Here is a 15,246-nt window from a genome sequence, read left to right as displayed (position 1 = left end):
GTTTCAAGTTATATATGGGCCTTTTAGAAAGCTTGTGAAAAATTGGATTTGGGAGATAAATTTATTTTCGTACAAAATTTTTTGAAATCCATGCATGCTACTTTCCATGAACATTTTGAAAACTATTCATTTTAGTTATAAAACTGAAATTTGAAGGTAGATCCAGATTAGTCAATTCAGAAAACTTTCCAATGCAATAAACATTAATATATTTCTAAATTCTTGCATTTTGATCTTCATTCAACTGTTTAATAAGCTAGAAATCACTGTATCTCTGCTGTATATGTGATTTATTTCTGCTTGAATGTGAAGGCAAACATCTTTTCTTATCTGCATAGGACTTAGAGTGAAAGGAGAAACCATTTGGTGCTTAATGAAACATTTTTTCCCACCTTTTAAACTAGCCACATAGTTAGCATAGTAATCTGACTCCCCCTACCCCCAAATTGGAAGAGTCTCTAGAATGTGTTTGAAGGGAAGGGTACAATACTTTGATATCTTAAGCAAATACATTTATCCTAACTCTACCACCATTTTTTTTCCACCAGGAAAACATACTTTTCTATTAAGAGATGAACATGAAAAGAAACACAAAGATGCTGATATACCAACCCAAAGCCTTGTACCTTGCAGTTACAACTTAACAGGAAGAGGGAAGTAGAAAATGACCTTGATTCAGTCATGATAGGAAAGTAGGCCACTCTAGTTATCAATCTTGGGTAGATTAAAAGTGGGTGATGCTTCAGGGCTCAAAGATTATCTTTGCCACTGGTTTTTCTGAAATAAGGGTGGGATGGGTCCCTCAGAAGAAATATAGTTTTCCTATAATAGATGTGTGGCTACTTAAATAGGCCTAAAATATAAAGTAAAGGTTCTTAGTTTGTGTTCTATGGGAAATGCTAAAACTTGGCATTTCATTATCCATTCTAGCTGCCATGTGGTTGTCTAGACTCAGGTGACTTCAAGTCTTTAGCTGGTAGCCTTTGGACATCCAGGTATCTTTATAAACATTATATTTGGACCTGACACGGTAACTTAGTGGCTAAAGTCCTCATCTTGCATTCGCCTGGATGCCATATGGATGCCAGTTTGTGTTCCAGCTGCTCCACTTCCCATGCAACTCCTTGCTTGTTGCCTGGGAAAGCAGTGGAGGATGTCTCAAAACCTTGGGACCCTGCACCTGTGTGGGAGACCTGGAAGAAGCTCTGGGCTCCTGGCTTTGGGTGTGCTGAGCTCCATTCATTGTGGCTACTTGGGGAGTGAACCAGTGTACAGAGGATCTTTCTCTGTCTCTCCTTCTCTCTGTAGATCTAACCTTCTAATAAAAAATAAATGAATCTTAAAAAATAAACACATTGTTTTTTTCCCATGTTCCACGAAATGGAACAGCTTAGGATGCATTTTCTGGTTTCAATTATTTATTAAAATACCAGTTTATTAAGACACAATACCAAAAGTTTAGGTAAATATGATGTTATTATCTTGATCATTTTTTGGGAGTGGTTTTGAAACAAATGAGAAAAATATCCAGTAAAATTATGCTGGTAAGATGATGGTAGAGTAGAATACTTAGTTTCCCAAATCCATGCATATACAAAGACAGTATCACTAATAGGAATTTAGACATAAAATCTTTGAAGTAGGACAAAAAAAAAGTGGCCTATAAATAGAAGATGGTCTTTTTCCTCTGAATTTTTTTCTTTTAAAGTGGTCATTTTATACTATTTTACTGCCCTTAAGCTGTCAGAAACAGGAGTTAAAAAGAGAGTCTGAATATTTTGAAACAATGAATTTTCTAGTTATCAATATATGCTTACGTATATAAAACTGAAACTAGTTAGACATAATCTATTCTTGGTGGAATGATTTCTGTCTCCTTGATTTAGATGAGAAGACTATGTGACATATATGATTATTTCACCTGTGTTTGTGCTTTCATGCTTGTAGAAGACAGTGGCTCAAATTCAGATGGGATTTGATACTAAAGAAAAAATAGACTTTTAATAAACGAGGCTAAATAAATGGTGATGTAAAATTAGGAGTCAGGGTTGTCTTCTAGTGCTGTTTTAGTGGAATTCTATTGCCTACATGAAAGTTATCCAACTATATATTGTGCATAAGTGACACTTGGTTTATTGTAAGAATTCTGTGAGGTGTAGTGACAAGTTTGGAAATGAAGAGACATATTTGAAGTATGTTTTGGTATTGTCCCTATTATTAATTTTAACTGGTATAAATAGACCTTATTTTGGTAGTATTATGTTCCTTGTTAACTGTCACACAGTTGATGCATTCCTCTTCCACAGTTTGAATATTTGTCGATCTCTCATCATTTCTGTTAGGTTCAGTACATTTAGGTTCATGGAAGACTACACTTATTCTGAAGGGAATCTGGCCTTGTGAGTTCTATTTGAGACTTACCTGGATTCAGACCATGATGTTGAAGTGGTGAGAATATGGTTACCAAAGCCAAGACCATAAATCAACAAATATTTGAGGAAAAAATAGGAAATTTTACTTTTATATATCCAAAATGCTATTAATAGATATTAATAGTCCTTATACATTTCTTTAAAACATTTTATTTATTTACTTGGAAGTGAATGTGCAAGACAGAGAGGGAGAGAGGCTGAGAGAAAGAGAGATTAGAAAGATAAAAGGTACTCCCTTTTGCTAGTTTGCTCCTCAAATGCTAGTAATGGTTAGGAAGTAGCTGTGGCTGATCCAGGAGCGGAAGACTCAGCCCAGTTCTCCCACATGAGTGCAGAAACCCTAGTACTTGAGCCATCCTGGTCCTCTAGCAAGGTCTGCCCTTGTGGGAACAGGAGTCAAGAGCCAGAGATAAGTCTATGGGAAACATTGTTGTTTTCAAAATTAGTTCCACTCTCCCTTGAAATGGTAGTTGGTAAGGGTCATGTTCTTTTTTATTATGTTTAAATAAAAATTTTTGTCTTCTTGATACTGTTAAGTACAGCTGTTTTCCTACATTTTCATGCAAATTATGCTGGTTGCCTTTAGAAGTGCTTACATTTGACTGAAGCAGAAGTACATGACTCTATAGCTCATATGCTGTCCTATCCAGTGGCCTGATTTCATCCCCATCAGAGAGCCATTTACTACTATGGTGATTGGTCCAGGGTTTAGCCACATCTGCTGTGAACCAGTGGCAGTAAATGTTAAGCCTGAGCTCTACAGAGTTAATTAAGGAATGCTGTTGACTCTCTGGACTAAGTGACCCTATTCAAGGATGATATCAAATCATGCTTTGAACACATAATTGATAAGTGACATATATTTGTAACGTGGTTCTGGACAGTTATATGTCTGAGCCTGATACAGCTTTCTTAAAAAAAAAAAAGAGAAAAGGAACTTAATATTGATTGACTTGCATTTTTATACATGTGAATTGAACATGGTGACATCTCACTTGCTGAGATCCAAATCTGTTTCCCTGAGTAGTAATCTGATCCTTGAAAATGCAGCTTAACAGCAGTACAACTTTCCTCAGTGCCCTCCACGAAACTGCTTGTGTCTTGTTTCAGATACTCTTAGCCCAACATCATCATTTTTCTTCCTCTTTCACCTCATACAACCGTACATAACATCTATTCTACCTTTCCTTCTTTATTGGGCTTCCCAGTAGTTGTTATATGGGACATTGTATCTTATGGAGTAATAGAGATATTGAGTAAAGCTTTTTTTCATATAGCTTTGTGATTGTACAAAAGCCTAATGGGTTTTATCACATGCTTACATTTAGGTCTTATAAACATATGCAGGAAAAAAATACCTGGTAACAAGTTTATTCTGTGTTGAAAATCAAGGATATTTCTTATTGATTTTAAAATCTGAGAAAATGTGTTTTTCTTCTATAGTTAAGAGTTTTAGCCCGAGTAAATATTTAGTTAGAACTGACACATTCAACGCAGTGGCAGTTTTCAGATAGGTTGAAGTGCTTGACAACAGAGCGATGTAATAGTCTAGTATCTCACTTTTAATAGATTACCTCTCAGTACTGTGTGTAAGGTATATTGATTTCCTTTTGAATGATTTATAAAATGAAAAATGATAAAGAGCAAAAGCTTATACATTTAGTTTTCGAGAAGTATAACTTCTTCCCTGTCTCTTAATGAGCTTAGCCAATTGCATTTTACGAAAACTCTGTGCTTCTTTCAGAACTTTGAAAGTTACTTGTTTTTTGCTGTCATTTGGTAATCAGGATAGAGTCATATTCGTTTGTTTTGTTTGTTTTGTTTTTACTTAGGTTTTTATGGCACTGAGCAATTTCATTTGCTTTTTATATTTTGGTGGTTAAATCTGGCTGAGTATCTTCCTGTATAGGAGCAATCACAATCTTTAATGACTTTATTTTGTCCTTTTGGTTGTTTCCAGGCATGTTCTTCCATTTGTAAAAGTGTACAAATATTTGTACAAATAATTGAGCCATTTGAAATCAATTATGTGGTCAGTTTTATGGCCCATGACTTGCTGGTCTTTTAAAAATCATGTATTATCAAATAGTAAAAGTTGACATTTTGGGTAAATCCTGTGATAGTTCTACTCCAGGTCATATCCATATTTTAACATGAGAAATGAATAGGAAATGTGTGAATTTTAATGGCCTGTAAGTTATTGCTGTGAGAAAAGAGTAAAATGTGTTCTATCTGTAAAAGAACTTGCAAAAAGAGTCTTTGGACCTTGCACTGTGTCCTGTTGCTACTGAGTTCTCTGAATATCCACCACCTGAAGTCAGTCTGTTCCCTGTGTCCTTAGGGTGGTAAAAGGAAGCCTTGTGGCATATTATTTTTAGCAAAGAGCTTTACAAGTAAGGTAAGAGCTGTACTACTATTCTCTGGTGGCCACAGCATTGGTTATACTTTGGGAAAAATTAGAATAAGCCCGTGAGCATGAAACAGACCAGGAGCAGCATAGACCAAAATACAGTCACATTGTATCTATTCCATTCTGTGACAATATGCGTATTTCTTTTTTATAAACCCCACAGAGATATCTGGAGAATAGAATGCTTTTTAAAACTGATTTTAAACCCCTTTCCCCCCCCCCCGGATGTGTGAGAAATGACAAGAGTTTAAGCTGGGAGAAGCAGGTCTACATAAATTCCCTGTTATTCCTGGTTGTTCATTTGAATGGAGTTACTTCTACTGGGTCTGTAGATGATGTTAATGATGTTGCAGTTCTTGTGAAAGAAACTGTCTGATTTTTACATTTCAGTTCCACCCTTATCACGGTGTCATTCACTAGCTTATTAATGTATTGAAACAAAATCTATTGGTCTTGTGTCTCTGAACACTGAGCATCAGAAAGGATGAGAATACAGCTTGATGATGAAGTATCCAAAACTGCATTGAAAGCAGTGCAGCTGGTTTGCTTCCAAGTAAATATCAGGAATGAGTTTGTGCTTTTGGTTAAATGTCCTTGTAGGATGGGCTGTTAGTGTTTTGAAAGGCTCTGAGAGGAGAATCAGAATAAAAGAAGATGTGGTCTTTGAATTTCATCATAGGCTTGAGGAGTTCTGCTCAAGCAGAGTATATACTGAAGCCTGCAATTGCCATAGCAAGCTGGTGCTGTTGGTTTTCTTTCTTTCTTTCTTTCTTTCTTTCTTTCTTTCTTTCTTTCTTTCTTTCTTTCTTTCTTTCTCTCTCTCTCTCTCTCTCTCTCTATCTTTCCTTCTTTCTCTCTTTTTCTTTCTTTCTTTCTTTCTTTCTTTCTTTCTTTCTTTCTTTCTTTCTTTCTTTCTTTCTTTCTTTCTTTCTTTCTTTCTTTCTTGTTTTATTTATTTGACTTCAAAACTTTACAGAGAGAGGGAGAGATAGAGAGAGAGGTCTTCCATCCACTCACTAAAGAGCCAAAGTGGCTAAATCTGAGTTGGCCCTGTGCTGGGAACCTTCTTCTGGATCTTCTGCATTTCCTGCATGGGGTCAGGGACCTAAACATTTGTCCCATCCTCTGCCACTTTCCTAGGCCATTAGCAGGAAACTGTATCAGAAGTAAAGCAGCTAGGACTCAAACAGGTGTTCATGTACAATGCCATTACTGCAGGTGGAAGATTAGCATACTATGCCACCATTCCAGGCCCATCTTATTCTTTGGAGAGTGCAAGGTGAATGGTAGATTGATCCTATTAAGCTGCCCATAGATGCATCTCACCCATCATTCTTCAGCCTTTATACACTTAGCCCTTGGAATCAGAGAATTTTATTCAGGGAAACATTTTTGTTACATCTGAGTGCCAGGAATTGATTTTACTTTGTCCCCAAGGATTTGTGTGTTAGAAACTTGTGATCAAGATTGGAGGGTCCTTAGATTAGATTATTAGAGATTTTTGGGGATCCTTGGATTATTATTGCTTTGTGTTCTCAAAAGGAATTAAGATACTTCTTGTGGGATCCTGAGTGAGTTCTTACAAGAGTGGATTGTTGCATCATCTAGATCCTGACTGCTGTGCTGAACTTCGGCTTCTGTCTGGTGACGGAGGTCTCTCCCTCATGCATGGACTCCTACCATCTGCCACAAGATGTTCTGCAGAGACTACCAGATGCTTGTCCCCTATCCTTTCTCTTTGAAAACTGTGAGCTGCTGCTGCTGTTTCTTCTTCTTCTTCTTCTTTTTTTTAATGCTACCTGGCCTTACGCTTTTCAGTTACAGTTGTAAAATCAGATTCTTACACACTGATCACTTATTAAAGTGGAACCGCTGTGTTAAGTTATGAAACTTACACTATCCATTGTTGAATACATGAAGCTTGTACTCACAAGATAGTTCTTAGCTTCTTTTGAGGTAACAGACTTTTGGCAGTTTTTCAGGACAGTTGATGGTTGGCACTTACAGGTTCAGAGAAGACATTTGATAAAATGCAACATCACTTCATGCAAAAAACCTTAAGCAAAATAGGTACAAAAGGAATATTCTCCAACAAAATCAAGGAAGTTTACCAAAAAACCCAACACAAGATTTATAGTAAATGGGGAAAGACTGGAAGCTTTTCCACTGGAACTATGCAAGGATGTCCACTTTAACCATTGCTGTTCAATGTAATATTGGAAGTCCTCGCTAGAGCTATTAGGCAAGTAAAAGAAATTAAAGGAATTAAAATTGGAAATGAGGAATTAAAATTATCCCTGTTGCAGGTGACATGATTTTATACATAGGGGAACCCAAAGACTCAATCAAGACACTATTGGAGCTCATAAAAGAATTTGGCAGGGTAGCAGATTGCAAAGTTAATATACAGATATCAATGGCCCTAGTATACACAAATAACTCCAAGTCTGAGAAACAACTTGTAAGTAAGTACAGTCCCCTGTAAAATAGTGGAGAAGAACCAAATTTCTGAAAGTCCTCTCTGATGAGAATTGTAAAACATTAAGAACATTAAAAGATAGTAAAAGATGAAGAGACGTACCATGTTCCAAGATTGGCAGGATCAACATCATCAAAATGTCCATATTACTAGAAGTATTATGCAGATTCAATGTAATCCCAGTCACAATTCCAATAACATTCTCAGAAAAGATGTTCAGTGGGAAGCACAGGAAACTACGAATACCAAAGCTACCCTGAATAATAAAAATCAAGCTGGAGGAATCACAATTCAAGACCTCAAGATATACTACAGGACAGTGGTCATCAAATAGTCTGATACTGGCACAGAAACAGAGAAGGTGATCAATGGAACAGAATAAAAACCCTAAAAGGGAGTTCAAAGATGTACAACCAACTAACTTTTGAAAATAACCCAAGGAAAGAGCTTGATCTCCTCCATAAATGCTATCGCGACAGTTGAATAGCAGCCTGCAGAAGAACCACCACCCATCACCTTAAAAAAAGATTAGCGTGGAATGAATCAAGGACCTCAATCTACATGCTAAAACTATGAAACTATTAGAGGAACATAGGAAGTACTGTGCAAGATATAGACTTTGGTAAAGTGAAAAATGAAGTTTTATTTTGTTAGTCAAAGCAAAAATAAACAAATGGGACTACATGAAACTAGGAAACTTTTGTACAGCAAAGGACATGATCAACAAAGCAAAAAAGCAGCCAACAGAATGGAAGAAAATCTTTGCATACTATGTAACAGATAGCTACTAATATCCAGGAATTCCAAAGAACTTAACAACTCGATAGCAGCAAAATAAAAGTCCTGTGAAGAAATGGGTGAAGGAAATGAGCAAACATTTTTCAAAACAAATCCAGATGACTAATATGTAAACAAAATGCTCAGGTTTCCTAGCTGTCAGGGAAATAAAAATGACATTGAAGTTTCACCTAACTCCAGTGAGATTGGCCTACATTCAGAAATCCACTAACAGCACCTGTTGGTGTGGATGTGGAGAAAATGATACCTACCCTACTCCACTGTTGGTAGGAGTGTAGGCTAGTATATGCACTATGGAAGTCAGTATGGAGAGTGCTCAGACAACTAAAATTGGTCTATTCTATGACCCAGCTATCCTACTTTTGGGAATGTATCTGAAGGAAGTGAAATCTGCGTATGAGAAAACAACATGTAACTGTATATAAATAGCAACACAATCTACAAAAACAAAGACATGGAAACAACCCAGATGCCTATCGAAAGAGGAATGGATAAAGAAACTGTGGTACATCTGCTCCATGGGATATTACCTAGCCATTAAAAAGAATGAGACTAGAGACCATACTCAGTGAAATATCCACTCCCGAAAGAACAAATATCATATGGTCTCTCTGACATAAGGCAGCATGAATGCAAAATACAAAGCAAATAGATATATAGGTAAACATGTATATACATACATTGTCATGGATGAACTGCATAAGGAAGACTAGCATACCAAGAAGAGAAGATGTGTCTCAGTACACATCTCTACTCCTGAATAAAAGGACACTCAATGAAACTGTTGAATGTACCTTTTTACAATAGACTTTCTACTATTGTCTATACCTAAAATGCTCTGATACACTTAAATAGCAGAATGTTTGGACTTGTGACTGTTGCAAAGGGACTGTTGTGATAATGTGGCAGAAAATGGTGGGTGACATAAAATGGGCAGGTAGGAAGGGAGGTGTAAGAGGAATCCCTTAATCTACAAAACTTTATCATGGAAAACAATAACAACAGAAAAAGCAAAGTAAAGGCACAAAGACAAATTTGTTTCATCTTAGTAGATGTGTTTACAAACAAATGGAACCAAATATGTAGTGAAGAAGTGGTTTGAAATGGTTTCTACAGTATAGTACTATGGAGTATTGATTGGGCTTTGGGAGATAGTGTTTCCTGTCAGATTTGCTTACTTTTTTTTTTGGGATTGGACTGCTTATTTATTTAACATTTAAGATGATTTGTGTATCTTTTCCTCTATCTATATAGAAAACCAGCATATAAAAACTCATTTAATCCATATTTGCCAGGTTGTAGAATTAAAAAAAAACTGTTAAAATGTACCAAGAATGATTAGTATTTTGAAGTTGCATGTACTCATGTTGAATTTAAGTCTTGAATTTAAGCTATTTTCAAAGAGAAATTTTAGTAGATGCAGTTACAACTCATGAAAAGAATTCTTCAAGGGAAACCCATGCTTTACTTATTTTTGCCTCCTACTAACCTTAAAGAGTTCCTGGGCTTTGATACATGTTTTATTGACTGATTCATTTGATGCAGATGTTTAAGATGTATGTACTTAATGTCTTAGCTTCAATGAACTATGTTCTAAGATTATCATATGTCATCCGAATTAATAGTTGTAGTCTAGGTAGGAATGATATTAGGTTAGGTTAGATGACAGTAAAATTTTATTAAATGAAGTCTTATTAATTTAGGAATCATGGTAATTGGATATAGGTTGAGTTAAAACAAAAACAGGTGTTGAAGCTAGTGTTGTAGGCAGCTTAGATTTGCTCATTTGCATTAGTACAATGAATGTACCGATTTAAAGCGATCAAATTATCTATTCATTTAGACATATCAGCAGGGACTGGCACTTAGCAATGCTTGGCTAATTAGTTTGTTACAGTATACGTGTGAAAGTAATCAAATTCCCTTTCTTTAACATTTTCCCATAATTCAGTCTTTCCCACCTCCATTATTTCCAGTAGTCTGACTTATTATTAGTGTTAATTATACTGGTGGCATTTCACTGTGGTTATGTGTATTTAGTGTCAGATTGTATTCAATGCTAATGGTAGAGACTCAGCATTATCTGTATTAAATGGAATTGTAATGGTATTACCATTTATCTTGAAATATTGTAGATACTTTGTTTTTATTAGGTACCATTTTATGTATCAAGTTTTTAAATCTTTCATTCAATCATCCAACATATATTTATTGCAAATCTCTTGGATGGTGGTTCTGATAATTCTAAGATGAAAGGCTAAAATCTTTCCCCTCAGAATGATAGGGCTTTGTGGGTTGATAGAGGCATTAAACATTATTCTTCAGTACAAGAAGGAAATTGCCATTGTGGAGTCATGAGAGTGCTTTGGGAACATAGGTAGAAAGACTGTCAAGAGAATACCTTTAAGTGTCATTTGTAGAGCAGGTTTGGAAGAGGATATTCTTTTAACGTTTCTTTACTGTGGAAGAATTTTATTTCATTTCAAAGACAAAAGAAAGCTTTGCTGAATATGTTATCCTTGGCTGGCAATTTTTTTTTTCTTTTAGAATCTGGAATATGTCACTCCATTCTCTTCTGGCCTGTAGAGTTTCCTGTGAGAGGTCTCCTGTGAGTTTAATTAGCATTCCTTTATATATCAGTTGATTTTTCTAACTTGCACATTTCAGGATCTTTTCCTTATGTTCGATTCAAGAGAGCTTGATGATCATGTGTCTTGGTGAAGATTGCTTTTGGTCAAGCCTGTTGGGAGTTCTGTGGCCCTCCTGGATGTTGTTTCCCAATTCTTTCTCTAGATTAGGGAATTTTTCCTTTATTATTTCACTAAATATATCCATAAAACGAGTTTCTCTTTCTGCATCTTCTGGGACTCCCATAACTCTTATATTTGGCCCTTTAATAGTGTCTTTCAATTCTTGCATACTTTTTTTGGCCTGATGCAGCTCTGCTTGCAGCTTTTTGTTTGTTTTCCCCTGGTGACAGGAAATACCTTATACTTTTGAGAGTATTTCTTCTGCCTCCTTCATTCTGTTTTGGAGACTCTCCACTGTACTTTCAGTCTGCTCCACTGTATTCTTCATTTCTGATGTATCAGCTTTCCTTTGGTTGATTGCTGTCATTTGCTGTGTAGCAGATTCCTTTTATTCCTTGTATGCCTGCTTTATGTACCTCCTGGTTGTGGATAAGAAGCTTTATAACAAGTGTTTTGAATTCTGTTTCCCCCATTATCTCGATGTCTTCCTCAGTTAGCTCTGAGATTGGTAAACGGTTTTGCTCCTTTGCAGGGGAGTCTTCAGTAATATTCAGTGTGCCACTGTCTCTTTTGTTCTTGGTCATTATATTTCTGGTTATCAGAATCTTCTCCTTGGGGCAGGTTTCTAAGCTGTGTCACCCACAGGTGTACAGTTCAGTTTTACTTATTGCAGTTGGGATGTGGCTCTTTGCTTGCAGCCAGTTGTGCCACTCCCTGCAGCGAGTTCCAGGTCTGGGTTCTTATGTTAGATTTCCACCATGGTCTTTGTAGCCCCAGCTCCTGGCTCACCAGTCTCTACCTCCTGTGATACTGTGCTGAAGGCACACAGTAGTCTGTACAACCTTTCTGACACTTGTGGTTGGAGCAGGACCCAGGATTAAGGAGACACCAGGTGTCCTGTATAGTTAGGTTGTTGTTGGTGCTAATCTTGCAGGAACCTTTTGCCATTATGTTTGAGGACCACATGGACCTATTTTGATGCAAATGATGCCAAAGTCAGTATTATTTTCCTGTGTGACAAGTACAATCCAATAAGCTCAGTTAGTTCTCACTAAGCTCAGCACATGCACAGTTCACTGTTGTCTCCTGCAGTCTTAAAATCTTTGCCAGATCATATGAAACAGCACCTGATGTGCCACTGTTAGAGTTCTTAATCTGCTGGTTGTCAGGTCTGAGGGGTACCTGGACCTGTTTGTTGAATGTAAGAGACACATTTCACCAACATAGATCAGCGGAAACTGTGTCTCATGAGTTTTGACTTTTTTGGTTTAGTTTCATCTCTTCAAAACACTTTTTTCTGATCAAATCTTTCAGTGTCTCATAGCTCATCCAGAAGCATCATTTTCTTTAAGTAGGTTCTTCATTTTCTTTTTCATTTCTTCAGCGACACATTAGTCTGTCAGTAGCATGTTATTTAACTTCATGGTGTTGTTAATTTCTTTTTTTCTTCCTGTTGATTTTGTTTTGTGGCTTTTCATTTAAGAGAATGTATAGTAACTGTGTAATGGAGACTATCATATCTAGCATCATGTTTCATTTCATAGCATTGTAAATTTCTGTTTTTGTCCTATTGTTGATGTTTTATTGTGACTTTTCATATAAGGGGATGTACAGTAACTGTTAAATGGAGACTAACCTATGCAGATGGGAGGATACAATGCAGTATGCATCTCTACTTCCAGACAAAGATGGACTCCCAATGAAACTGTTTACTGTATCTTGACAATAGGTTGATGGACTCTGTGCTATTGTCCATACCCGCAATAATGGACATATGATTGCGTTTGAAGAATTATACTTTCATAATTCTATAGGGGAACTTGCTGGTGGGGGCGTATTGGGGAGGGATAAGGGAAATCCCAGGAGCCTATGGAACTGTATCATAAAATGATAATATTGAAAGGAAGTCAAATTAAGAAGAAAGAAAGGCTCATATGATTTTCTGAAGAATGGGAATGGGAGGCCATTGTAGGCAGAATGGAGAACATATACAAAGACATAGAACTATGCCAGGTCATAGTAGGATAGCTGCAAATGTTCTATATCCAACTGGAAAATATTGGTATATAAATATATGTTGTGTAGAGTGAAGGAAATCATTCCTTTGTGTTTAGAAGAGTTCTAAAGAGCCGTCCAGACAGGCAGGTGACAATTTCTCTAGATTATTGGGTATTGATATATATAGGGGAGATAGACTTCACAGGATTTAAAGTGGAGATCTTCATTTATCAAAGTGGATCTTGAGGCACAATTCCTGTTAGAACTTGTAATGAGGCAAGAATGAACTTAGAAGTCTTAAAACTGTTTCAGACATAGCAAACTAGTGTAAGAAGATAGGTAAAGAGTAGAGGGAGGATACTTAGGAGAAACTTTGCAAACTCCAAGTCCTACTAATGCCAACTGCTTATCTCATGCCTGGATACAAACTTCAGGTTAAGCCCATCTACCCCTACACTTCCCCTAAATCCACCTTCATGTATGTGTCTTGCAATTGAACTAGGTGGATGGACACATTGGGTTGGTGGCTTCCTGAAAAAAATGTAAAAAGGAGGCATGGAATGACTAGTTTTTATACTGCTGGAAGTGAAGGTGAGAGTACTATACTATTGGAATTGACTAGAATTTGTCAGAGAAAAAGATGTTCTAGTCTGACTTGTGACTAAATGTGAACAGCACTGGCAAGAGAGCAGGATTGTTCCAGATCCTACAGGACTACTCTAGAGGTGCATAAACAGGCCTCTTCTGAAAAAACAAAAACAAAAAACAGTGTTTCTCAGGCTTATGGATCAAGTAACCACAAGAGAACATCGAACTTGCATTGACAGTCTGAAGAATACTTAATCTTGCAGGTTGGGCTGCTTGTAATGGAGTAGAAGAATCCCTTAGGAGCCAGTGACTGGTCAAAACACCATAGCTGGCTTGCAGTGAAGGACTGCTGACACTCATCCCCAGGGCATCCTGTCAAGATTTAGTGATGGACAGGGCAAGGCGAGCCTATGTATGCCTGTAGAAGGGATAGTGTAAAGGGACTCTAAAAATTCTTCCAGCTTTCACTGTAGCCCTTTGCTGCCAAGATCCTGGATTTATTTATTTTTCCTGATCTTATCAACAGGAAAGTGAGAAATGCGTAGATTGTTGTAGTTGCTTAGGTTTCTCTGGGCATTCAGTGATCATCGAACCATTGATTACTCAATGGTTGGTTCATTTCATGTGTTGTATTTGGTTTCCACTTTAAAAAACGTTTTGTGTTTTGTTGAAGTTTACAGATGGGGATCTCAAAATGAACTCTTGCTAATGAGTTTCTCAGTGATGTCATATTGTCCTTATAATTAATAATGCCTTGCTGAAATGTTGTGAAGCATGAAAGTCATCGCAGTAACCAAGTACACTAATTCTGTCCTTTCATGTTTTATTTTCCCATTTGAGACATTAATGGAATTCCACTTCGCTCCTGTAGAAAGGAAGAGCATTATGTGCATTTCTGTTGCTTGGGGAAAATTCTTCATGCCTGTTTTAAAGCACTTGGCGAGCATTTGATAAGTTGTTATCTATCTATTTTTTTTTAGGCCAGTTACCGTGCAGGCAATGGACTGCAAAATTGCTGAAGAAAGTCCAGGAAATCATTTTTAAAGCAATAGGAAAATGAATAATCATACGTGCATGTATTAGGTTGTCTTAAATCAAACCCTCACTGAAGCTCCAGTGACACATGCTGTTCATGAAAGACTTAACACAGTCCTTCTAATCGGATGAATTGTCTTGTTGTGCAAAAACTGTTATTACACTGTGTGTGAAACCAACCGTGCTGCAGGGGGAAAAAATTAAATCGCCTGGCTGAGAGGTCACTTGTGAATAGTAACACAAGATCTATTACCGTTATTAGAGACTCTAGAGGACAGTCACCCTTTTATGGGCTTTCAACTGCTGGAATGAAATATTTTGGTGGTAAATGACACCCTTCTGGGAAATCCTCCTGAAGAATCATTCTTTGTAGTTAGTACCTTAAGAGGAAGGGGGAGGGGCAGTGGGTGTTATGAGAGGCAGGGGGAAAAAGAAAATCATATCATTCCTTTCAGATCATTTAAAAATTTTACCTAATTTGATTTGCTATGCTAACAGTTGCCTTTAAATGTTCTTCATTTTGCCATTCTTAATCTGTTTCTGTTAGGACAACACTTTATCTTTTGTAATATGCCATGCACATTCTGTAATTGTTTCTGTAGTGAATTACACGAGGGCCTGGAAGCTCAGAGTGGTTTTGTTGTATATCAAAATGTGGATCAGGCACTGTAAGATCCAGGAAGCAAAAATCTATTATTCTGTTTATTTTCTGGGTTTTGAGTATGTATGGGGAAAATTTATTATAGTATATATTGT

The 15,246-nt window shown here is 36.8% G+C and overlaps 1 protein-coding gene across 1 annotated transcript in view; it reads left to right on the top strand.

The window, feature by feature from the left end:
- The window catches only part of FOCAD (focadhesin), a 266,859-nt gene that overhangs the window by 75,988 nt on the left and 175,625 nt on the right, over nucleotides 1-15,246 (top strand). The window lies entirely within an intron of this gene.

The sequence above is a fragment of the Ochotona princeps genome, chromosome 14 (assembly GCF_030435755.1).
Source record: "Ochotona princeps isolate mOchPri1 chromosome 14, mOchPri1.hap1, whole genome shotgun sequence".
Classification (NCBI taxonomy): Eukaryota; Metazoa; Chordata; class Mammalia; order Lagomorpha; family Ochotonidae; genus Ochotona; species Ochotona princeps.
This window is presented reverse-complemented; position numbering and strand designations above follow the sequence as displayed.